General features: G+C 39.7%; 1 protein-coding gene across 1 annotated transcript in view; it reads left to right on the top strand.

Annotated features, from left to right (window-relative positions):
- Nucleotides 1-26867, top strand: part of UMAD1 (UBAP1-MVB12-associated (UMA) domain containing 1) — a 218985-nt gene that overhangs the window by 3705 nt on the left and 188413 nt on the right. The gene's annotated exons all lie outside the window — the stretch shown is intronic.

Genomic DNA, 26867 nt, shown 5'->3' on the forward strand with positions numbered 1-26867 from the left:
ATTGTACTTGTCCCAGAATCATTTATTGACTACATTACCATTTGCAACCAACCTTCGGTGTCACCTAGGTTTACATATATGTGTGTGAGTCTGTTCCCGGGCTCCAGTTCTGTTCCATTGATCTGTCTGTCCCTGCACCAAGACCACACACTTCAGTACTGTGGCTTTATGATAATTTTTGACTTCTGGGGTACAAGTTTCTCTCTCTTGCTATGTTCTTCAGGAATAACTTTCTGATTCTTGTGACTGTGTATAAATTTAGGTTGGTAAGTTCTTTAAAAAACTTTGTTGAGATTTGATCACAATTGAATCGAATCTTTGGATTGATTTCAGCAGTAACGTCTTAACAACTACTCTTACTCTTCTTGGCCTCTTTTGGTCTTAACATTGGTCCAAAATGTTTCATAATTTTCTATACAAAAGTTTTGACTTTTAGATTAGATTTATTCCTAGCTACCTTGTTGTTGTTGCTGGTATAAACAGTGTCTTTTTTAAGTTAAAGATTTTTAACTGATTCTTGCTTGTACACAGAGTGCATTTCACCTTTTTTTCCGGCCATCCTGCTAAACTTATTTCTAGTAATTTTCTATAGGATTCTTTTAGGTTTTCTAGTCATGTGTGAATAATTACAGATTTGTTTCTTAGCCATTTTTACATATTATTATTGGTATTATTTTTTTTTTGCCCGATTTAGAGCTTCTAGTACCATTTGAATAAAAATAGTATTTCAGTTAAGATGGTGTTTGACTGCATAAGTAAAAGTGTCTTAAATACACAACGTCTTAGTTTCACATGTTAAAAAAGTACAGAGGCATGCAGCTCAGTGTGCAGCTGTGTGTAGTGTCTCTAAGTCATCAGGGACCCAGGTTCTTTTTGCCTTCTCTTCTCTGATTCTAAGTATCTGGCATCATCCTTAAGGTCACCTCATAGGCCAGGATAGGTGCTGAGCACCAGCCATTTAGTGTCCATGCCAGGCAGCAGAGAAGTGGGCAGGCAAAAGAGACTTATCTCCCTTTAAGGAGCCTTCCTAGAAGACCCTCACAACTTGTTCTCCTTATTAAGTTAAAGACTTTACCTTGTGTTCCTACTTTGATAATAGTTTTGATTGAGTGGTTATGGATATTTGATCAAAGACATTTTTTTGGTCTTAATTGAGATGATTGAAATGAATATGTTTTCCAGTTTTGACCCACACTTGCATTCCTCGAGGAAATACAAGTTGGCTATATTTTCTTTTTATTACATATTCCTGGATTTGGCTTGCTATTATTTTGTTTAGGATTTTTGCAGTCATGTTCATGAGTGAGATTTATTTGTATTTTTTCTTTCTTATGTAGTCCTTGTCTGATTCTGGTATTATTAGGGATATACTGGTCTCATGAAATGAGTTATAGAGTTTCCTCTATTCTCCAGGGTTTTCTGTGAAGCTGGAATTACCTGTTTATTAACTGAATAAACAGTTTCATGTGTAAAACACTCTGGGTCTGTACCTATTGCTTTAGGAATCTCCCACAAGTTTTTTTAAGTAGATGGTTGTCATCAATTTCTAAATATTTTCTAGTTTCCAAAATATTTCTTTTCTGATTCATGGGTTGTTTTTGTTCCCAAATGTAGAGGTTTTATTTATTAAATTTTGTTGTGTTGTTAATTTCTAACATAATTGCATTATAATTAGATGGTGTGTTCTATCTGATGCTAATTCTTTGGACATATATAAGATTTGCTTTAAGACTTATCGAGGACATGTTTTGTAAATATTTAATGTGTGCTCAGGAAAAAAAATTGAATTTTCCAGTTGTTGGATCAAACTTGTTAATTGCAGCATTCAACTTTTTTGTCTACCTTTTGTCTAATTAATGTTTCAGTAATTGAGATAATTGTGTCAGATATCTTAGAGTGGCATTGGCAGTTTTTCTTTGATTCTGATGACTTTGTGTGATGTATTTTTAAGGACTTGTTATTTGACACTGAAGGATAAGGGTTGTGAAATAAAATGATGACATGAAGTAGTGAGTGTTTCAAATCATGCATTTCAGCTTGATGTTAATTTTGTCAGCTACTGCTGGTTAGAATTTGTTTGTTGTATCTTTTTTCCATCCTGTGCTTCACTGAGGGGAGGCAAGACCCAGGGCATGGATACTTATTACTTTCTCTCTTGAGTGGCTTATCAAAGAGCTAACTTGGAAGGTCTGAGCTTCAGGGCAGAACAGGCTGATAGCAGCCTGTGGGCTCCAGTGGTTCCCTTCTTCACAAGGCACTGCCTTAGCCAGGAGGTGTCCATTATGACAGGCATGCCCAAAGGTGTGGGCACTGGTGTTCAACAGATCACCAGCATTTTGCCATTGTTATATTTTCTCCAATAAACCTTATTTGATATTCATACCGTGTGGTGCTCCTATTTGGCTCTGTGTTGGCTTGATACCTTTCAACTTTTCTGTGTTCTCCTGTTTTAGGTGTGTCCCTTGTACAGCGCACGAAGCTGGAGGTTTAATTTTCCCTTTGTCCATTTATATTGGTTGTGACTACTGATATTTTTGGATTTGTGTCTATAGTCATTTTATTTTGCTTTTTTTGTTGTTTGTTTTTTCTCCTCCCTTGCCTTCTTTTGAATTGATTTTTTAATTTTTTTCTTTAATTCCATTTTATTCCTTTGTATCAGTTTAAATGTTGTGTATTGTTTTTACACTTTTTGTGGTCATCCTTTAACATGTGGATTAAACTTAAAGTCTAAAGTTATTTTACTCTGTATCAGGACAAGAACCTATATCTCCATTTACCTTTTTCCCAATTTTTTTTCAAAGATGTTATTTATTTATCTGACAGAGAGATAGAGAGAGTACAAGCAGGGGAAGCAGCAGGGAGAGGAAGCAGGCTTCCCACTGAGCAGAGAGCCCAAACGTGGGGCTCGATCCCAGGACCTAAGGATCATAACCTAAGTCGGAGGCAGATGTTTAACCTACTGAGCCACCCAGGCACCCCAGCTTTTCCCCAATTTTTAAAAAAACATTTATTTGTTTATTTTGAGAGAGAGAGCAGGGGGAGGGGCAGAGGGAGATGGAGAAAGAAACCTAAGCAGCCTCTGTGCTGAGCCCACGGGGAACCCCTGTTGGACCTCGACTTCACAACCTGGAGATCATGATCTGAGCTGGAATCAAGAGTTGGACGCTTTAAGGGACCTGAGCAACCCAGACACCCCTCCTATCTTTATGCTGCTGTCTAGAGTTTTTGTTCTATCTTGATTTCTTGTAACTCCACAAATTTGGAATTATCATTGCTTTATGCAGTTACTATTTGCTCGGAATTATTCACATGTTTATGACTCTCATATAATTTATTTTTACAGTTCAACATTTTTTCTGGTATTATTTTTCCTCTTTTTGAGTTATTTTTAGAGAGAATCTTCGGTAACAAACCCCATTGTTTTGTGTTTTTCTGAATTCTTTATTTCATCCTTGATCTTAAAAGATAGTTTTACCCTTTGTGGAATGGAGTGCTAAATGGACAGTTACTTCCTCCAAAATGACTTTGATATTATTTTACTCTTTTACTTTGATATTTTACTCTGTTTTCCTTAAAACTGTGGTTATGTTGTAAGCTGTCATGTCTCTTCATCTGCTTGATCCTCAGTTTGTCTTTGGTGTCCTACAGTTTTCCTGTGTAATGCATCCTGATGTGGCTTTTTCTCATTTGGTTTGCTGGCTGATACATTGTGCTTCATGAATCTGATAATTGTGTTTATTGGCACTGGGACATTTTCAACCATAATTCCTTTGAACACTGCCTCTCTCCTATAATCTAACTCCTTCTGGAACTCAAAAGTAAGAAGGATGGTTTTTATGTGCTTTTGACCTCTGTTTTGTAATTCATTGGTTTTGATTCTCTGTGTTGAATTCTGGATAATTTCTTTCATATCTTCAGCTAACTAATTCTTTATGCAGTAGTGACTCATTTGCTCTATCTAATTTCAGTACTGTTTTTTATTTATTTGTTTCTAGATCTCTTGTTTGGTTCTTTTTACAAATTTTAGTAGTTGTCATTGATATTCTTTTGTTGTAGTTTTAGGTTTCCCTTTATTGTTTCAAATAATACAAAATATAAAGTAAATTTGTTCATAATCTAGTTTTGATACCCAATAGTCTTTATAGGTCTCATTCTGTATGTTTAGGGTTTTTTTATTTTGTTGACTTTTCTTTGCTGTGACTTGTTTCTTCATTTGTATTGTAATTTTTGATTATGAATTCACGTATCTTGGAAGTTTTTGGTGATTTCTTTGAGATTTAGTTTGAGGGTATGTTTCTTCACAGAAGATTTGTGTTTCCTACTTTCCTAGGTGTTTGAGCCCCAGACTTTGTCCTTCTCCCTGTGGAGCATGGGTCATTAAAGCCCAGACTTGTAGTTATTAGGAATTAGCGATGGCCACAGGGAAAGCATTAGCTTTAGTACTTGCATATACGCCTATGGATTTGTTGATTCCTATCCTTCCTGTCTTGTATAGGATTTCTTTATTCTTTTGTTGGCTTGGGCATACATTTAAAAAAAAAAGGTGTATTTATATTTAAGAAATTACCACAAATACTCTTCTTCATCCTTCCACACAGTCAATCAAAAGGAAATATAAGCTGGGTTAAAGTGGGCATTCACTGGATAAAATTTTAAAAGATATAAAATATGGCAGGGAGCATAGTAATGAATTCTGGGTTAGTTGTACTTCTTGGTCATTACCCTTTGTGTAATTTATGGAAATTTGAGTCAGACTTTGATACATGGTTGACAGAGCTATTGCGTTTTTGTCTTATATTTCTTTACGTGCATTTTGATGACAAATTGGGAAGGAAGTAAAACAGCCAGCTTTCTTGTTTCATCAGACATCTGAATCAAGTCTTCAGACAGATTGCAATACTGCTTGACTAGACTTAGTAAATTGTTAGCCACTTGCCTGTGATAGTGCTGGTTTCACGCAGGACTCAGCACCATGCTTTGTACCCACTGGCATGGGAGAGCTGGTAGAGAAAGAGGCTGAGAGGCAGCAACTAGACTGGGTACTTCCTTGAATTTGGAGAAAGTGCCTTGTCTCATTTTGTTTCTCTAGGGCCTAGCAGTGTGCCTGGCCAGTATGTGGCCTTCACAGCCTCTTGGTGGAATGAATTAAAAAGTCAGCAATTGGGGCCCCTGGGTGACTCAGTGGGTTAAAGCCTCTGCCTTTGGCTCAGGCCCTGATCCCAGGGTCCTGGGATGGAGCCCCGCATCAGGCTCTCTGCTCAGCTGGGAGCCTGCTTCCTCCTCTCTGTCTGCCTCTCTGCCTACTTGTGATCTCTGTTGGTCAAATAAATAAAATCTTTAAAAAAAAAAGTTAGCAATTGAACAAATGACCGATTTTTAGCAGTTCATTTATGTATTTAGGGTGTGTGTGTGTGTGTGTGTGTGTGTGTGTTTTAATAGGCTCTAGGCCCATCATGGGGCTTGAACTCATAACCCTGGGATCAAAAGTCACATGCTGTACAGACTGAGCCAGCCAGGCACCCCATAGCAATTTGCTGTTTGTTTAGAGAGGAAGTAAAGACTTGTGATGATACAATTAAGTTGTTCTGAAAGTCAAAAGACCCTTTTCTTTTTGTAAGGAGGTAGAGAGAGAAGAGCCCTGTATGTCCCAGGCATTGAGTTCTTACCAGATAGTGAATCTGCTGGCACCTTGATCACAAACTTTCCAGCTTCCAGAATTATGAAATATAAATCTGTTGTTTTTAAGTTTAAAAAAAAAAAAAGAAAGAAAGAAAGTCAAATGATACATACTTTTATAGGCACATTTGGGAGTGATTCCTATTGGAAGTTGAATGTATGGCTCCTGTTGTGTGTCAAATATATTTAAGTGAGCAGATAGAGCAATTTGAAGACCTGCATTGAATGTGTAGTAGTAGTACTGGTAGTAGTAGTAGTAGTTGTAGTAGTTGTAGTTGTTGTAGTTGTTATAGTAGTGGTTGTTGTTCATTCTAGCTTTCCCCTGTGCTATAGAGGGTGGTAAAGAGCTGTGACCTTACACCATTCTCCCTTACAACAGCATTCTCCCACAGAGCATTATTTAAATCTGCCCCAAGATTTTTGTTATGTGAAGAGATGCTTTTTGATAGAATTGTCTGGAGTCTTTTTCAGGATGTTTCTTCATTTCAGAGTAGCAACATTGAATGCAGTGGGCAGAAATTAGTATCGTATTAGTAGAAATCTGTTATTTAAAGCAAAACTTATATGATTTGGGGGCACCTGACTGGCTCAGTTGGTAGGTAGAGCATGTGAATCTGGATCTGGAGGTGTGAGTTTGAGCCCCACATTAGAGGTAGAGTTAACTTCAAAAAATCGTTAAAAAAAAAAAAAACCTAAAATGGTTTTTGGCAGCAGTTATGTAGAGTTATGTTTGTAGCTTTTCTCAAACATAAAAATATATCATTGTACTTTAGAAGAGTCAGGGTAGCACTAAAACTTGACTCTGAATTATGTGCTTGGGCAATGAATGAGATCCAAATGATATAAATTATAAGTGAAATTTGTTTGCAAGCTCTCAAAAGGCAGTAGCTTTATCTTCTAAATTTCTGTATCTCCCCACACTATTTAGCATATTTTTTAGGGGAAAAAGAAAATCTATGGTTTTCATGTGTTACTGCATTAAAAAAAAAAAGGGAATTAAGAAAAAACAAAACCTCTTTAAATTGAGATGTCTGCTGACTGGAATGTATCACGAATTAGGGGATTACACCCATCCATAGAGGACCAGGACCAGGTTATGATGAAGAATTATCCAGCCCCAAATGTTAAGAGTAAAAAGCTTGAAAAACCCTGGTTTAATATAAGGGAAGATTTTACCTTCCTTTTTTTTTTTTTTTCTTCACATTTTTTTGTTGATTCTAGTTAGTTAACGTACAATGCAATACTGGTTTCAGGAGTAGAATTCAGTGGTTCATCTCTTAACATATAGTACCCTGTGCTCATCATCACAAGTGCTCTCCTTGTTATATGAACATCAACCAACCCACAGTGATGCCCATCACCCATCTCGCCCATTCCCCACCCACCTCCCTCCATCAACCCTTGTCTATTCTTAAGAGTCTCTTATTGTTTCCCTTATGTTCATATGATCATCTGTTTTGTTTCTTAAATTCCACATATAAGTGAAATCATATGGTATTTGTTTTTCTCCGACCAACTTATTTTGCTAGCATAATATACTCTAGCTCTACCCATGTCATTGCAAATGGCAAGATTTCATTCTTTAATGGGTGAATAATATTCTTTTGTATATCTATACCACATTTTCTTTATCCATTCATCAGGCAATGGTCATTTGGGTTCTTTCCATAGTTTGGTATTGCTATGAACATCAAATCCCTTTGAATCAGTATTTTTATATTCTTTGGGTAAATACCTAGTAGTGCAATTGCTGTATCATACGGTAGTTCTCTTTTTAACTTTTGGAGGAACCTTCATACTGCCCTCCAGAGTGGCTATAACACTTTTCACTCCCACCAACAATGCAAGAGGGTTCCCCTTTCTCCACATCCTCACCAACATCTCTTGTTTCTTGTGTTGTTAATTTTAGCCATCCTGACAGGTATGAGATGGTATCTCATTGTGGTTTTGATTTGTATTTCCATGATGCTGAGGGATGTTGAGCATCTTTTCACGTGTCTTTTAGGTATCTGGATGTCATTTTTAGAAAAGTGTCTATTCATGTTTTCTGCCTATTTTTTTTTTAATAATAGTATTTCTTTGACAGAGATCACAAGTAGGCAGAGAGGCAGGCAGAGACGGAGAGAGAAAGAGAGAGAAGCAGGCTCCCTACTGAGCAGAGAGCCCGATGCGGGGCTCGGACCCAGAACCCTGGGATCATGACCTGAGCCGAAGGCAGCCGCTTTAACCCACTGAGCCACACAGGTGCCCCTCTGCCTATTTCTTAACTGGATTATTTGTTTTTAGGGTTTGAGTTTAATAAGTTCTTTGTAGATTTTTGGATACTTTATCAGATATGTCTTTTGCACATATTTTCTCCCATTCCATAGTCTGCCTTTTAGTTTATTTTTTTTTATTATTTCCTTCCCTCTGCAGAAGCCTTTTTATCTTGGTGAAGTCTCAATAGTTCATTTTTGCTTCTGTTTCCCCTGCCTCTGGAGACATGTCTAGTAAGAAGTTGCTGTTGCTGAGGTCAAAGAGGTTTCTGTCCATGCCCTTCTCTAGGATTTTGGTGGTTTCTGTCTCACATTTAGGTCTTTCATCCATTTTGAACTTATTTTTGTGTATGGTGTAAGAAAATGGTCCAGTTTCTTTTTTTTGCATGCAGCTGTCCAGTTTTCCCAGTACCATTTTTTTTTAAAGATTTTATTTGTTTGTTTGACAGAGAGACATCACAAGTAGGCAGAGAAGCAGGCAGAGGGGGTAAGGGAAGCAGGCTCCCCGCTGAGTAGATAGCCGAATGCGGGGCTTGATCCCAAGACTCTGAGATCATGACCTGAGCCAAAGGCAGAGGCTTAACCCGCTGAGCCACCCAGGCACCACCCTCCCAGTACCACTTTTTGAAGAGACTGTCTTTTTTCCCATGGATTATTCTTTCCTGCTTTGTTGAAAATTAGTTGACCATATAGTTGTGGGTCCATTTCTGGGTTTTCTGTTCTGTTCCATTGATCTATATGTCTATTTTTTTACATACTTTTAAAAAAGGTTTTATTTATTTCTTTATGTGGTAGAGTGAGTGAAAGTGCACAAGAAGGGGGTGTGGCCTCTCCAGAGCGCAGAGAGCCTGATGTGGGGCTCAATCCTAGAACACTGGGATCATGACCTGAGCTGAAGGCAGATGTTTAATCAACCGAGCCACCCAGGTGGCATCTCTTTTTTGTGCCAGTACCATAATGTCTGGTCTTGATGGGGGCACCTTGGTGGCTCAGTGGGCCTTCGGTTCAGGTCATGATCCCAGGATCCTGGGGTCGAGCCCCGCATCGGGCTCTCTTATCAGCAGGGAGCCTGCTTCCCCCCACCCACCCCGTTTGCCTCTCTGCCTACTTATGATCTCTCTCTGTCAAATAAATAAATAAAATCTTTAAAATAAATAATGTCTTGATGACTACAGCTTTGCAGTACAGTTTAAAGTCCACAGAGTCGTGATACATCCAGCTTTCTAAGTAGTCATTTCTAAGTGTCCTCTTCAATTTCTTTCTTAAGTGTTCTATAGTTTTCAGCATACAGATCTTTTACCTGTTTCGTTAGGTTTATTCCTAGGTATCTAGTGGGTTTTGATGCAATTGTAAATGGGATCAGTACCTTGATTTAATTTTCTGTTGCTTCATTATTGATGTATAGAAATGCAACAGATTTATGTATGTTAATTTTATATCCTAGAACTTTGCTGAATTCATGTATTAGTTCCAGCAATTTTTTGATAGAGTCTTTGGGTTTTCTGCATAGAGCATCATGTCTGCAAATAGTGGAAGTTTGACGTCTTCCTTGCCAATTTGGATGCGTTTTATTTCTTTTTATTGTCTGATTGCTGAGACTAAGACATCTAGTAATGTGTTAAATAGTAATTGTGAGAGTGGGTATCCATGTCTTATTCCCAACTCTAGAAGAAAATCTCTCAGTTTTTTCCCATTGAGAATGATCTTAGCTGTGGATCTTTTGTATATGGCCTTTATGATGTTGAGGTATGTTCCCTCTATGCCTACTTCGCTGAGGGTTTTTATCAAGAAATGATGTTTTGTCAGATGCTTTTTCTGCATCATTGAGAGGATCATACGGTTCTTATCCTTTCTTTATTAATGTGGTGTATCACATTGATTGATTTATGACTATTGAATCACCCTTCCAGCCCAGGAATACTTCCTACTTGATCATGGTGAATAATTCTTTTAATATACTGTTGGATTCAATTTGTTAGTATCTTGTTGAGAATTTCTACGTCCATGTTCATCAGGGATATTGGCCTATAAGTCTCCTTTTCAGTGGGGTCTTTGTCTGGTTTTGGTATCAAGGTAATGCTGGCCTTGTAGAAAGAGTTTGGAATTTTCCATTTCTATTTTTTGGAACAATTTGAAAAGAATATGTATTAACTCTTCTTTAAATGTCTGGTAGAATTCCCCTAGGAACCCATCTGGCCCTAAACTTTTGTTTATTGGGAAATTTTTGATTACTAATTCAGTTTCTTTGCTGGTTATGAGTCTGTTTAAAATTTCTTATTTATTTCTTCATGTTTCAGCTTTGGTGGCTTATATGTCCCTAGGAATTTGTCCATTTCTTCCAAATTGCCCAGTTTATTGGCATGTAATTTTTCATAGTATTCTTTTATAATTGTTAGTATTTCTATAGTGTCTGTTGTTATCTCTCTTCTTTCATTTATGACTTTATTTGAGTCCTTTCTCTTTTCTTTTTGTTAAGTCTGGTTGGGGTTTATCAAGTTTATTGATTCTTTTGAAGAACCAGCTTTTCATTGATCTGTTCTACTGGGGTTTTTGTTTGTTTGTTTGTTTGTTTTAAGATTTTGTTTATTTATTTGACAGAGATCACAAGTAGGCAGAGAGGCAAGCAGAGAGAGAGACGGGGAAAGCAGGCTCCCTACTGAGCAGAAAGCACACTGCAGGGCTCAGTCCAAGGACCCCGAGATCATGACCTGAGCTGAAGGCAGAGACTTAACCTACTGAGCCCCCCAAGCGCCCCTGTTTGTTTGTTTCTGTATCATTTATTTCTGCTCTAATCTTATTTCCCTTCTTCTGCTGGCTTTAGGTTTTATTTGTGGATACATTTCTAGCTCTGTTAGGTGAAAGGCTAGGTTGTGTATTGAAACTTTTCTTGCATTTTGAGGGAGGCCTGTATTGTGGTATACTTCCATCTTAGGACTGTCTTTACTGCATCTCAAAGGTTTTAGACTGTCATGTTTTCCATTTTCATTTGCTTCCATGTACTTTTAAATTTCTTCTTTAATTTCTTGGTTAACCTGTTCATTCTTTACTAGGATGTTTTTTAACTCCATGTATTTGTGGTCTTCATAAATTATTTCTTCTGGCTGACCTCATTTCATAGTGGCGTGGTCTGGAAATATGCATGTATGATCTAAGTCTTTCTGTACCTCTTGAGGTCTGATTTGTGACCAAGTGTGTGATCTGTTCTGAAGAGTGTTCCGTGTACAGTCAAAAAGAATGTGTATTCTGCTGCTTTAGGATGAAATGTTCTGAATGTATCTGTCAAGTCCATCTGGTCCGATGTGTTATTCCAAGCCATGTTTCCTTGTAGATTTTCTACTTAGATGATCTATCATGGCAGGAAGTGGAGTGTTAAAGTCCCCTACTATTATTTTATTATTATCAATGAGTTTTCTTATGTTTGTTATTAATTGTTTCATATATTTGGGTGTTCCCATGTTGGGGGCATAAATACCTATAATTGTTGCATCTTTTGGATGATACAATGCCCTCCTTCATCTCTTGTTGCAGTCTTTGGTCTGAAATCTAGTCTGGGGCCATCTGGGTGGTTCGGTTGATTAAGGGTCTGAAACTTGATTTTGGCTCAGATTATGATCTCAGGATTGTGAGATCCAGCCACACATCAGGCTCTGCTCTCAATGCAGAGTCTGCTTAAGATTCTCCCCCTGTTATTTGTCTCTCCTACTCCCCATTATATGTGTGTGTGGATGTGCGTTTCTCTCTCTCTCAGAAAATAAATAAATAAGTAAATAAGTAAAATCTAGTTTGTCTGATATAAGTACGGCTACTCTGGCTTTCTTTTAATGTCCATTAACATGATAGATGGTTTTCCATCACTTCACTTTCAATCGGAGGTGTCTTTAGGTTCGAAAATGAGTCTTTCATAGACAGCATATAGATTTTTTAAAAAAATTTATTCTGATACCCTATGTCTTTTGATTGAAGCATTTAGTCCATTTACATTCAGAGTGATTATTGAAAGATATGAATTTGATGCTGTTGTATTACCTATAAGGTTGTTTTTGTGTGTTTGTTTGTTTGTTTTTCCTGCTGGTGTTCTCTGTTCCTTGCTAGTCTTTGTTGCTTTTGGTCTTCTTTTCTCCACTCAAAGAGTCTCCTTTAATATTTCTGGCAGGGCTGGTTTAGTGGTCATAAATGCCTTTAGTTTTTTATTTGTCCTCTGTTGTGAATGACTGCTTGCTAGATAAGGAATTCTTGGTTAGGTATTTTCCCTTTTAGCACGTTGAGTATATCCTGCCACTGTCTTTTGGTCTATCAAATTTCTATGGACAGATTTGCTGCGAACCTGATCTGTCTTTACCTTGTATCTTGGAATACGTTAAGGGTTCTTTTTCCTTGCTGCCTTCAGGATTCTTTATTTGTCTATTTTTTTTTTTAATTTGTAATATTTCTTGTTGATTGACAGCTTTTGTTGAATTTTGTGGGGGTTCTCTTTGCTTCTTAGATTTCAATGTCTGTTTCCTTCCCTAGATTAGAGAAGTTTTCAGGAACTCAAACCTTCTGCTTCTTTTTCTTCATCTTCTGGGACTCCTATGATATGAATGCTGTTATGCTTTAAGGAGTCACTGAGTTCCCTAAGTCTACATTCTTGATCCAATAATTTTCTTCCCGTCTTCTTTTCAGCTTCATTATTTTCCATATTTTAATCTTCTGTATCAGTAATTCTTTCTTCTGCTTCATCCATCTCCATTGTCATGGCATCTGTTCATGTTTGCCTCTGGGTTACAGCATTTTTAATTTTGGCCTGACTAGATTTTAGTTATTTTAATCTCCGCAATAAGGGATTCTCTAGTGTCTTCTGTGCTTTTTTCATGCCCAGCTAGTGTCCATATTATTGTTGTTTTAAATTCTAGTTCAGACATCTTACTTATATCTGTATTGATTAAACCCCTCTCTGTGACTTTTTTCCTGTTCTTTCTTTTGGGGTGAGTTCCTCCCATCTTTTCATTTTGTCCAGGGGGGAAAAAAAAAAGGAATCTAGATCCTAGGTATGTTTTGATCTGCTTGTTAAAAGAAGCTAGATCCAAAAAAATCTTTGAAATTTTAAAATAAATTTTTAAAAATTAAAAAGTAAAAAACACATTAAATAATAAAATTTAAAACATTTAATTAAAAATAATAATAGAAAATAAAAATAAAACGGAAGGTAGATCCTATTTACCCTAGAGCTGAAGCTTTGCTGCACTCTGAGCTGTAGACTAGGTGCCTGCGAGGGGTTTTTGCTTGTTACCTGAAGGAGGGGACCCTTGCTCTGATTCTCAGGTGGACTTGCAGGTAGAGATGCCCCTCCAAGGCTCCAGGAGGGTGGGACTTGGTGTAAGTATCTTTGGTCTCCACTAGGTGGTGCTGTTTTGCTCCCTGAAGTTTTTCAGCACTGATGGGTGGGAGTGGAAATGGCTCTCTCCTCCTGGGATGGGGAGCTAGCACCTGCCACCTTTCAGGAATCTCTCACAGAAGAGCACACAGGCCTCTTTGACATCCCTGTCTTCACCGTGCCTGCCTCTGAGGTGTCTGTCTGCCAGCTGTAATGGCACTCCTGTGTTTTATCTCGGGTACAGGCTGAGTTCCAAAACTCCAAAGTTTAGAGATCCCTGTGGGCAAGATCCACGCTGATCCCTTGGGGGAGGGCCTGGTTGAGCTGCAGCTGCCTGAAGGTTTGTCCCAGAAATCAGAGGTGCAACCACACGGTGGCTTGGAGTTTATGGCAAGGCACAGCAGGAAGCCTGCCAGGACTCGCTGCCTTCAGCCCATGCCTGTGTTTCTGAGCTAGCCAATGGGGCAGCTCAGTGGTGTCCTCTGGGTCCCTTGGCCCAGACAGGTCATAGCACCCCATCTCCCAAATGTACTCCAAGCAGGGAAACTGCCTCTCCACATGCAACCCAGGGCATCCTCAGACCTTGCTGCCCACTCCTGAGTCTCTGCCCTCCTTCCTCACTGGAACATTGTTAAGACCCAGGCATGACCCCGGGGATGTTGCCCACCTCTGAAACCTCACACTCTGTGCTTCCCCATTTATAAAAACTTGCGATGGTCTACTCCTCTCCTTTTCCCGGTCATTGTTTTAGGGAAGACTTCTTGTGCAATTCTCTGTGCGCCCATTTCCACTCTTTCTCAGTCCTCTCTCTGCAATCAGGGCTCCCTAGCAGCACCCACATCTCTTCTGTCCTCCAAATCAGCTCTGCATTGCCTACTTTTCACGATGTGGTGGTTTTTGTTGTTTTTCAGCTCTAAGTTGTGCATTTTTACTCTCTCAGTCCTCTGATTGCTTGGGTGTCCAGAATAATTTGGTATTTAGATAGCTGTGTTCCAGCTGTGTTCTAGGGTCTCCCTACTCCTCTGCAATCTTAAGTCCTCTGAGATTTTGCCTTCTTAAATTAGTAGAATCAGGGGGGAACATTATTATTATGATGTTCTTGTTTTTTTGTTTTTTGTTTTTTTTTTTAATGAGTAAAGCCCAGACTGGGAAAAGCAGCCAGTTCTTATCACTGCCAGGATACCAGTCTTGATTCTGAAAACAATAGGGTAGTTAGCTAATTAAGAGGAAAACAGACCAACAAAAATCCCCAAATTCAGCAACAACAATAACAGTAAAACTATGTGAAACCTCCCTGATGATAATTCTAAGAGAGACTTTGGGGGTCATATTTATTTCCAAAGTAATAGAGGAGAGTACAATTGTATGAGGTCCATTTTACTCTTGGTGAAATGTCTATATGCAATGCTGTAAAAAGGATATGAGAAGAAGGAAGGTTCTGTTCTAAAACTTTCTTGGACCAGCTTGTGACTTTTCAAGACATTTTTCTCATATGCTTGAAAAGCAGCTCTGCTGGAGAAAATTCCAGAAAATTAGTAATTTCAGATTATGTAATGCTTCCAAGATAGCAGGATTTTATTATTATAGCAACAGCTAATGATTGCAAACAGCTCCTGGTGGTATGCCTCTTACATGCTAATGAGTAGCTGGCAGTTGAGATTATCAGATGAAGCCTTTGTGCTGCTCCCCATGGCAAGTAAAGCCAACTGTTAAAAGTCACCAAGTTGGGGTGACAAACTAGAAACACCCCCCAACCCAGATTAATAAAAAGCCTACAGAATGAAGAAAAGAATTCCAACTTGGCCCCTGTGTGAAATCTTCCTGTGAAATTCTCTGGAGCGACTTTACACGCTTCCAGAATCCTGTCTTGCCTGGTGCTTTATAATTATGAATTTCTAGCTCAAGATCTTCCACCTTTCTAAGTATTTTAGATACTCTGTTTAGGCTAAAAATCATACCTGTTTAACTTATCAATGTTTGCTAAAAGCAGCCATATTCATCATGTTAGGGAAGTGAATTTTCTTAAATCATATCACTTCAGTTTTTAATGGCTGATATATATGCGCATGATTTCACTTTCCAGTTCGGTGACAAGTGAAAAGGTTAAAAGTATTAAAGGACGGGCTGTCTTCAAAGTGAGGTTGCCATCACCACTTTGTACGCATCTGGCTATGTTGTAAAAACTGCGCTGGTGTGTTCTGAGGACATCTCTGAGCTGCTACAGACCAGGGGAAGTGGAATCGAAATTCCAGTTCAGGGAGAAAAAAGACAATGTAAAACTTCCTACTGTTAGAAAGAACTTGTTCATGTATTTTTAAAATTGTTGATGGTGGATATTAAAATGTTCTGGTGTTTAGAGTCCATTGGGGAAGTTTAAAATAATGTTATAACAGTTTTATTTCCACATTTGTATATTTATGATATGCTAGAAACTACATCCTTTATAATTTTCAGTGGATTAGTTCTAGATGTTACCTTAAAAAGTGCAAACAGGTGCATAATGTCTCACAGTCCTTTTAGGGGTTATGTGAGCAGTGCTGTAAGATTAGTGGCTTTGAAACTTTTGCCTGCAACCCAAACTAAGAGATACATTTCCTATCATGTCCTATCATCCAAAGCCAAAGTTCAGAAACCATTATTTACCATACGTGATACTCTCTGATATCTTTTTGCTTCTTTTCCCTTTCTTCTTTTTTTTTTTTTTTTGTTTCTTATTTCATTCTATTTAAAAAATGTGGTCATGACCCACTAAATTGAGTTTGCTTCTGCTAAAGGATTGGGACCTGCAGTTTGAAAAACAGCTACAGATCCAAGATTCAGTTCTTTGTTTTTGTTTGTTTGTATGTTTGTTTCTGGAATGTTTTGGGGGAGAGGGGCCAGTCTGAACATAAAATCAGAGAGGTGAGAATAAAATTTGTGTTAATACTTCCGTTCAATTAATTCGCTTTCAGACTGCCTGGGAGCTTATCTGTGACACCAGTTTAAAGGTCCTTTCCTTGCTCTCCACTTGCTTATCCTCTCAGATACCCATACCTTTCCCCTATTACACCAGTATCACAAACCTTTAAAAATAAAACAGCTATCTGGGATGGCAAAACAGAGGGAAAACCTTTGGGTAATTCTATTTGGTAGTCCAAAAGTAATGGATAAATTTTAAAAGGTGTTAAATTAATCTCTTTCATACAAATATAAAAAAGAGTACTGAACTAATTAAGGAGGGAACTTGTAAGATATTATAACTTGTTCAAAAGAGAACTCAAAGTATCACCACACATTTCTAGTCAAAGAAGGGAATGTTGAATTTACAAATGGATTCAAAACTGGTCACTATCACACAGAGCAGTAATGAATGCATTCTACCTGATAAATTTCTGTGGAGAGGAATTACTGGCATGACTATCATTTTCTACAAGTTACCTCCTATAGCGTGCTGACATAACCTAGTCAAAGATAAACAAAAGTTACCATAATCCAGATGGATAAGCTAGCCAGAAGATCTGCTAAATTCCAAAGCTTTTCACGATTTTTCTTTATGCTGATGAGATTTAAGCCATAATGCACATTCCTGGCCTGGGTTTAACATGCACCTGAAGGCCACATCCAGGTTGTGGAAGGTTTATTCAGTCTCTGGAGCATTTTAAAAATATTTTTAGTTTGTTGCCATCACCTAAAAACTAGATTTTTTCCAAAATAATTCGATTTCCACTTTGTCTTGAAAAATCAGAGTTGGTGACACTAGGCCCACGTTCCTTCACGAAACTATCACTGGAAACACCAAAGGTGCCTTCTGGTTTTTTTGTTTTGTTTTGTTTTTTAGACAGAAAATAGAAAAATGTGAATACTACAGGAGAACTGTACAGTGAATATAAACTGGTCATGCATCCTGGTAATGATAGCTATTAGGTTCACTGTATAGTTTTCCATATTTTTGTTTTCTAAGTATAAGCATGCTTATCCCCTCAACCCTTTCACACACAAAAATAGAAATTACTTTTATAATTAGAAGGCCTGCTAGTTTTTTTTTTTTTTTTTTTTTAAGAAACCAGTAAATTAGGAATACTACAGAGAGAATAAAATAGTATAAAACAAATACAGCCAAAAGACATACTGCAAAGAATATATGGAAAAGATGTTATGGACGCCTGGGTGGCTCAGTAGGTTTAGTGACTGCCTTTGCTGAGCTCATGATCCCAGGAGTCTGGGATGGAGTCTGGCATCGGGCTCCCGGCTCAGTGGGCAGTCTGCTTCTCCCTCTGCCTCTGCCGCTCCCCCAGCTTGTGCTCTCTCTGCCATACAAAAAAAATAAAATCTTTAAGAAAAAAAAAAAAAAGATGTTAAAGCAAATGATTAAAGAAGTATAAGTAGATCATATCAGCTAAAATGATCTATTAAAAAATGTTTGAGGAAAAATAAATCACTTTAGCTGGAAGGTTCTCTAAGAGGACTGAGAGAGCAGGAGCAGCAGTAGGGAGCCCCAGGCTCCTCGTCCTGCTCACAGGCCTTAAAATGGGCCCTTCAGACCCAGGCAGCTTTAGACGTTCAGGCCGCGTTCCACTGAGCTTTCTAGATGCTTTGGAATCATCTTTGTGGGGGAGAGGTGAGCTAACGGTAGCTTCAGCCTGGTCCCATGTGTGTTTGTTGTTGTTACTGTTCTTATTGTTGTTTTTAGCTCGACTGTAACAGGGTGTGCAAATCTGAGTTCAGGTTTCCTTACTCAAAACTGTCAAAAGCTGCCTTTCACTGGTTCCTGAATCAAGCCCTTACAAGCCTTGTTTTGGTGAAGGGCTCCTCCTCACGGCTCCCTGGGTATCTGTCTCCCTCCCTCCCTCTCTGAGGGTGCCCCGGGAGACCGGCCGCACTCCCTATCACTCCCTGTCTCACAGGAGGCTGGCTTCACGCATTCTTAGCTGACTGGCATTTGATTTTACCACCCCTGGGTTATGCTGAAGAGGTCAGTTGTTTCTGCAGTTTTGAAACGTGGAACAATATAGTCGAGTTAATATTTAAGTCCTGATAAGACCGCCAAGTATGTTTTTGAAAATACTGAAGAAAAGGGAGTGTACACATCACTGGTGGGAATTAAGGGGATGCGTTGTCAATAGTATAATCTGAGATCTTAGAGATCGTGACCTCAAGCCCTGAACTTTCACATTTTCCGTTTGAAATACCACTGATGTTCCTGATTTTGGCTACCACTTATGTAATAACAACTCCCTTTCTCTGGGGCACTAGGTCTTATTTTTCTAACTGCGTTTTACATATTTATATTTGGGCGAGTCCTGTTTTTTAGCTGGTTTGAAATGGAATTCATTATATTTCCTCTCTCAAAATGAACTTCCCTTTCCTTCTTTTCTAATTCATAATATCACTTTCTTCAGTCCCTCAGGCTTAAACTCTCAGTCGCCTTATGGTAATTCCTTCCCATCTGCCTTTTTGTAGAACAGAGAGTTACTAGGTCCTGCTCCATATTTCTGCACCTCGCTTCCTTTTATTCAAATGTCGCCCATCTAATCTAATCCCTTTATGCTACAGCTCTCTAACTTCTTGACTCCGTGCTCTCAGTCAGCCTCTTCAGCATGTCATGTTAAACTTAATCTTTCTGAAACACGACTTTCCTCAAGATCCTAGACCATACACAGGAACACTAAACAGAGCCTGGTCTGCAACTGGCTATTCTAACATATTCTTGACTCTTCAGCCCTTTCAAAAATTTGTCTCCACCTTGCTCTTGACCTTGCTCTTGCAGTGTTAATTTCTGCTGCTTATGTGCATGCCTCTGTTAAAGTTAATCCCCTCACCCTTTTAAAAAGATTTAATTAATTAATTAATTTATTTGACCAGAGAGCGGGAATACAAGCAGGGCAAGTGGGGAAGAGAGAAGCAGGCTTCCCGTGGAGCAGAGAGCCTGATGCAGGGCTGGATCCCAGGACCCTGGGATCATGACCTGAGCCGAAGGCAGACACTTAACGACTGAGCCACCTAGGTTAATAATCCCTTTGCTGTCCTCCAAACGCACTGTACTGTTTGTTCTTAGTGACCCTTCTTACAGCAGAGGCCCTCCTTCTCCTTGCTTTGTGTCTGTACGCTACCCAGCAGATGACGTTGAACTCAAGGCTACCTATTTGTGAAGTCCCAACAGGGCTCTTCTAATTCTCACTGACCCTTCTGGATTCCTTCGGGAGCAAATATGAAGGGGTGGGGTGAAGCCATGCACGTGTGTATGCATATAGGTATCCCCTGCTTTTTGAAAGTTCACCTTATACTGCTTTGCTCTTACGAAAGACTTCACCTTAGTACCTGTTGTCGCTGACTGAAACAAGTCTGAGGATTTTCCACTTTTATGAAAAAAAGGTGGAAAGTAAAAAGAGGGTCAGTGTTGGTTTGCAGCAAGCTATTACAGAGGCAGTGTGTGGCCCCGCCAAGCTCCTTTCCTGGGAACTACACTGAGCATTTCAGCATCAAGCCGCTATAGCTCTCCACTCTGCCCTGGCTTTATCTGCATTTATTTTGTGTATCCCTTAGCTAGATGTGTCCTAAAGTACCTGAAAAGCTGAAGAGTAATTATCTCGGGAGTCTGGGCATGTTCAAAAATTGTTCCATATAAATTAATGCTAACTACTTTTTCATTTTATGCCATTTTGGCTTCAAAATGCTTTTCTAGAAACTCTACATTTGGATAGCAGGGGAAACTTGTATGTTATTACTGTTAAGTGACTGCTGTTGATCAATCGCAGATGGGAATTGTGGTGTATTTGCATTTTACATTATCTAGTGTATTGAAATTGAAAGAAGATAATCAAATTGAGAAAACCAGGTTGCCTTCATCCTTTTGTCATGGGTGATATTACTTAATAGGTAAGCCTTAGAATAATAGGGAAAAATAAATATAATACTCACCCTACTCTCTGGCCTTTCAGAGCAAAAAGAGCTGCGCTGCCTAGTGATCAAGCTAATAACCCTTTTAGATGCAGTTTCTGTATACTATTTAAAAGTGAAGACACTGTCCTTTTATTTTTCTGTTTTGTGTGACTACACAGAGAAGAGAAGCATTTTGTCTTTTATACAAAGACTGTATCTGTAACACACACACAGGGGTTTAAGAGTTTGGAGGCAATTTTCCGAATCATTGTGAACTAAACATTTTTATCACATCTAGGTTATTGTGCTAATAGTGAATTTTTAAAATAGTTTTATTGAGTTCTTACAACATACAAAAAATTTCACATATTGAAAGTGTATCGTTTGATGAGTTTTGAGATGCAGTTATGCCCCTGAAACCATCCTCACAGTCACTATAATGAACATGTTCATCAGCCCCAATGTCTCCTTGTGCTTCTTTGTCATCCCTCCTTCCTCCACCCGCCCCCTGCGTCCCCATTCCCCAGACAACCACTGATCTGCTTTCTGTCACTATACATTAGTTTGCATTTTCTGGAAGTTCTTATAAATGGAATCGTACAATATGAACTCTTTTTTAGTCTGGCTTCTTTCACTCAGCTTAATTCTGTTGAGATTCATGCATGTTGCAGCATATTTTAGGACTTCATTCCATTTTACTGCTGAACAGTGTTATGGATATGCCACACTGTATCCATTTATCTGGTTTTGGACATTTGGGTTGTTTCCATTTGGGGGCTCTTACTCAAAAAGCTGGCTGACATTTGTGTACAAGTGTGACATACGCTCTCAGTTCTCTTAGGTAAATACCTGAGAGAAGGTCTGGATCATATGGTAGATGTATGTTTATATTTTCAGGAAGCTGCCAAATTCTTACTCATAGTGGTTGTACTATGTTACACACCTACTGCAATATACAAGACTTCCAGTTGTTCCACGTTTTTGCCTGCACTCGGCATAGCAGGCCTTCTAAATTTTAAATATTTTAATTGTTATATGGTGGTATCTTGCTGAGATTTTAATTTGCCTTTGCCTGTTGGTTAAAGATGTTGACTATCTTTGCACGTGATTGTTTGGCATCCACATACCTTCTTTATGAAGTGTCTGTCATAACTTTTGCCCAGTTTTTATTGTTTTCTCATTAATGAGGGTTTTTTTTGTTTTGTTTTGTTTTAATTTGAGAGAGAGACAATGAGAGAGAGCATGAGCGAGGAGAAGGTCAGAGAGAGAAGCAGACTCCCCGTGGAGCTGGGAGCCCGATGCGGGACTTGATTCCTGGACTCCGGAATCATGACCTGAGCCAGAGGCAGTCGTCCAACCTACTGAGCCACTCAGATGTCCCTCTCATTAATGAGCTTTAAGAGTTCTTTATGGGCACCTGGGTGGCTCAGTGGGTTGAGCCTCTGCCTTTGGCTCAGGTTGTGATCTCAGGGTCCTGGGATCAAGCCCCACATTGGGCTCTCTGCTCGGCGGGAGCCTGCTTCCCTCTCTCTCTCTGCCTGCCTCTCTGCCTACTTGTGACCTCTCTCTCTATCAAATAAATAAATAAATAAAAATTTTAAAAGAGTTCTTTATGTTTTCTAGATATGTGTTGTTGTTGTTGTTTTAAGATTTTATTTATTTTTGCGCGAGAGAGAGCAGGGGTGAGGGGCAGAGGGAGAGAGAGAAGCAGACTGTGCTGAGCAGGGGACCTGATGCAAGGCTCCATCCCAGTACCTTGCCATCATGACCTGAGCTGAAAGCAAACACTTACCCAGCTGAGGCACCTAGACACCCCTTGGTATGTGTTCTTTAACAGATATGTGACTTGCAAGTATTATCTCCCAGCTTGTGGCTGGGGCAGGTGAATTTTTCATCCCCCATCCATACTGAGGTAGCTTGAGGATTCCCATGTTTGATAATTAGGAGACATTCATTCTGGGTTGGGTCTCAGCTCAGCCAAGCAAGAACATTGCTACTGGTTAATAATGAATTTTTAAGAGAAAATACTGGCATTTTTCTTATTTATAAGTATAAAATTCACTTACTGTAGATAATTTTTAAAATATTGAAAATTGTAAATAAGGAAATGAGACTGGAATATGCTTGAGAACTCCAAGCAGAAGGCCAGCTGTCAAGGCTGTGTACATGAGAAGCATGAGTGCTTGGGGCTTCCCATATATTACACTTGGGGCAGCAGGACTATTACCAGCTTCCTCCACTTTGGGGATGGGGCTCTTAATTCACTCTTATTGTTGCTAAGGATTGTCTCAGAATTATGGTGGGCTGAGGCTGCACTTGTTCCTTCTGGATATAAGTTGGGTACTGCATCGGCAATGCTTGGTCAGTATCTGGCCTAAGCACTTAATAAATGTTTATATAATGGAAATACAAAGTAAATGAAGTTCTTGAACGTAGATGCTATGGAATTAGTAAATATCTTCAGAACCTAGAGCTGAGCAAGACTTGGGAAAGAAGGAATTGATAAAGATAGAACTGGAGTGAATCAAATGTATGTAACTGATACTGTGCATGTGACTGATAGTGATATGACATTAAAGTCCAACACAAGTGTCCCACCTGCCAAGGACTCCTTGTCTTGGTGCTTTGTTGATGAAAAGCTTTCAGTTTGGTTGCAAAAGAACTTGATTTAAAATTCTAGCTCGGCTGTTGAGTAACCACAGAAACTTGGACCAATACTTGGACCAATACTTGGACCAATACTCCTTTACTTTGATTCTTTCACTTACACATTGTGAATCCTTGGACATACCTGGAGAGCTGGCTATGAGGTTGTAGGAGATAGAGTGCATAAAGCAATTTGGTATAATGACTGACACTCTAGGAGTCCAACGCATGTTGGGGGATTGCAGGACGGCTCAGTCTAGCCGCTGCAGTTGTGACCTACCCACACAGCTCTCTGACTTTGGGCGTAGTTCATAGAGGGGAGAGCATACAGTGTTATTGCCAGCCTCACCAGGGTATATTTTTGCGCCACTCTTGTGTGTTTTTCAGTGATAGGAAAAAATCTCCTGGGAGAAAGATAATTGCATTATGTATCCTAGTGTCCAGGACATAGTCTTTTCTTGCATGGAGTGATTTCTGTAAATCTGTGTGAGTGCACTGACTTTCTTGGTGCCTTGTGGAATGACTCATTAGTGTCAGCAGCAGTACTGGCTATACAAGGGAATCCCAAGACCTGTAAAGTTGGAAACTTGTTCTCACGGAGAAACATCTTGAAGAAGGAGTTAGGGTGGAGGCCAGATTGGTGGAGTGATGGGTGCGAGGGTGACTGGTATTTTTGCAACAATTTTAGAGTTCTTTCAGATGAATATTTTTTTTAAAAGATTTTATTTATTTATTTGACAGAGAGAAATCACAAGTAAGCAGAGAGGCAGGCAGAGAGAAGAGGAAGCAGGCTCCCCGTGGAGCAGAGAGCCCGATGCCAGGCTTGATCCCAGGACCCTGGGATCATGACCTGAGCCGAAGGCAGAAGCTTTAACCCACTGAGCCAGCCAGGTGCCCCTCAGATGAATATTTGTAGTGAGCTATTCTTTGCTGCCATTCTGAGTTCCTTCATTCTATCTTGACTTCTTTTCTCTTACTCTAATCTATTTCTTCCATGTCTGGAAATTGCTTGACTCATGGAACCCAAGTTGTCCCTCCTTTTCTAGTGTTTGTAATGTTCTAAAGGAAGAGACTGTAATATTATTCATTGCCAATCAGTCATACTAGCAACAAACTGATGGAGCCTGTGTGTAGTTTAAATTTGATGTTTTAGGTCATGGAAAGCTTAAATCCTTCACTTAATTAAGTTATAAATTCTGTACAAAACACTTGAATTAAAAAAAGAAACCAAGAGTCAGACGTTTAACTGATTGAGCCATCCGGGTGCCTCTTGGGCTGGCTTTTATAACAACAGATTTCAATTTTGGGGGCTTGAGACTGACTTATCAGAGCCCTTTTTATAATTTCCATGTTCGTTCCATTTCTGTTTTGTGACCAGACATGAAAAGGTATTGGAGGGGCACCTGCATGGCTCAGTCGGTTAAATACCTACCTTTAACTCAGGTCGTGATCCCACGATCCTGGAATTGAGCCCCGCATTGGGCTCCCAGCTCAGCAGAGAGCCTGCTTCTCCCTCTGCCTGCCATCCTCCCTGGAGTGCTCTCTCTCTCTCTCTGTCAAATAGATAAATAAACCTTAAAAAAAAAGTATTGGAAATTTGAATCCTTCTATTAGAAGGCTTTACTTTACATGCTAGAACAGGAACCAGTTTTGAAAGGGCTTCTCTTTCTCTGTGTGTCACAAAGCTCCTTGATGTAGTGCCCTGATGGCACATGACACAGCGAACTGAGCAAGCCACATGGCCGCATCTGCCTCTAAGGAGGAAAGAACACTGCAGTCCTCTGTCCCCCTAAGCCAGAGAGCCAGTGAACAACCCGAATGATCCCGTGGTTCTCCTTTGTGATCATCACACACAGTTCTCCTCATTGTAGGCAAAATAACTCATCCCTCCCCAAGCGCAGTCATCTGAACTGCTCCATTCAGCCACAGCATCACACTCCAAGTCCAGTGTCTCTCCATCAGGCCCAAGGTGTGCCAGGTGTGTCTGGAGGCTTCGTGAATTAAAATGACCCATGCCCCGGCCCCTCCCACGCTGGTGGAACTGGGAAACATACTGCCTGGACCACTCTCACTCAGAAAGGGAATGGTAGTCATGGAATGGTAGCAATTCTGAAATGGAAATGAGCGACTAGGCTTTTTGGTGGGCCCCCACCTTGGGTTGGAGAATGCTTATTAATTATGCCCAGATTCTGCTTCCTGGAAAAGGACCCCAGTCCTTGTTCTCCATGCCCATTGGCTCCAGCCTCTTGGAGTTTCCTCCTTTTCTGGTAACTTCCTTGGCCACTAGAGAATGAGCCCTCACTGGGGTCTGAGCAGTTTTCCCTGGCAACTTTCTGTCTCTAGGGCTGTTCCAAATATCCACTAGTCATAGTCCTCCTTTAACACACACACACATATACATATTTATTTCAGAACAGAGGGAGAGGGAAAGAGAGAGAGAATCTCAAGCACACTCTAGTGAGAGCCCAGTGGAGGGCTCGATCCCATGACCCTGAGATCATGACCTGAGCCAGCTGCTTAACCGACCAAGCCACCCAGCTGCTCTGGTCTTGTTTTAAAGCCAGACCTACAGTTTTGGCTAGACATGTCTCAGATTTGCTACATCCCTCACTGCATTCACCCCGCAGGTGCTTCCTCCCTCCTTCTTTATTTGAGGGTAACTTTTCTCTGCTAGGCTTCAGCTGAAGACCTACCCTCTTCGTCCATTCCTGAACCATTTTATCCCAAGTAAAGGAATTGACTACGTGCCACATGGATCCATGCTGAGGTTTTAATATCAGGTGTAATGGTTGTATACTTGATTTGATGCTTAATCAACTGTAGTTCCTTCAGTGGCCTTCTTCCTCTTCTGTTCTTTTTTTTTTTTTTTTTAAGATTTTTATTTATTTATTTTTAAAGATCACAAGTAGGCAGAGAGGCAGGCAGAGAGAGAGAGGAGGAAGCAGGCTCCCCACTGAGTAGAGAGCCCGATGCGGGGCTCGATCCCAGGACCCCGGGATCATGACCTGAGCCGAAGGCAGAGGCTTTAACCCACTGAGCCACCCAGGTGCCCCTTCATCTTATTTTCAACTGCTTGAGGTTGAGAAGTTGGTTGCCTTTTCCAGTCTTTCAAGTCTTTAAATCTGAGCTCTATTTTTATAAATTCCTGCCTGTAAGCCAACCAGTTCTCTTCTAATACCATTTCATTCTCCCACAGGCTTCTCTTCATCTTACTCAACTATTCTTCACATCTCACTCTCTGTCTTTTCATCTTTTGCACTTGCTTTTGCATCTAATCTCATTTTTCACCAGGTCCTTATGGGCCGTGTCTCCTTGTCCTCTATGGAGGATGCCAAACTATTTCCAGACCTTTCTTCTGGACCCGTCACTTATCTTATAAGTGTTTTCTTTGAGGATTTCAGAGGCTGTTCCTTTTCCTTTACTGAACAATTTTCTTGATCACATGCCTTGTGTTATTCTTCTCCAGTTGTTATTCCTTTAAAAGTAAAATCGGCCAAGTATGTTTATCAACAAATAAGCTCCATCACTGTCCATTCGGGTTCACGGCTTAGGGCAAGTCAACCTCTGCAAACCTCAGTACAGTTCTCCATTTTCAGAAGGCTTTGCTCAGATAAAATCTTTATTTACCCTCCCTACTTGCTCTTCTGGTGTGGGTGGAATATATGAAATTAAAATGCGGAGCACTTGCTGCCACCAAGACTTATGTTGCTTTGCTTATAGGGACTGTGCTCAGAATGTGACGTATCCTCTCAGGTTCCCCCAACTCCCTTTCCAGTTGTCTCTTAGGAGTTGTTGTCCTCCCTGAATGTACGATTTCTGAAAGAGAAATGTGGTGTGTGGGTATGTGTTGGGGTACAAAATCTTACCAACACAAAAGATCTGCACTGATGGGAATTTGAAGTTGCAATGGATACATTCAGCCCGCCAGTGTCTGAATCAGGTAACTGACTATGGAGTTTGTTAGAAGTGCCTTCCTTTCTTTTTTTTCAGGTGGCCTCAGTTTCATGATGCTTAAACTGATGGTGGCATGTCAAGAAACCTGGACAAGTTTTTGTTTTGTTTTGTTTTTCCTTTCCTCA

This window comes from Mustela lutreola, chromosome 4 (assembly GCF_030435805.1).
Source record: "Mustela lutreola isolate mMusLut2 chromosome 4, mMusLut2.pri, whole genome shotgun sequence".
Taxonomy (NCBI): Eukaryota; Metazoa; Chordata; class Mammalia; order Carnivora; family Mustelidae; genus Mustela; species Mustela lutreola.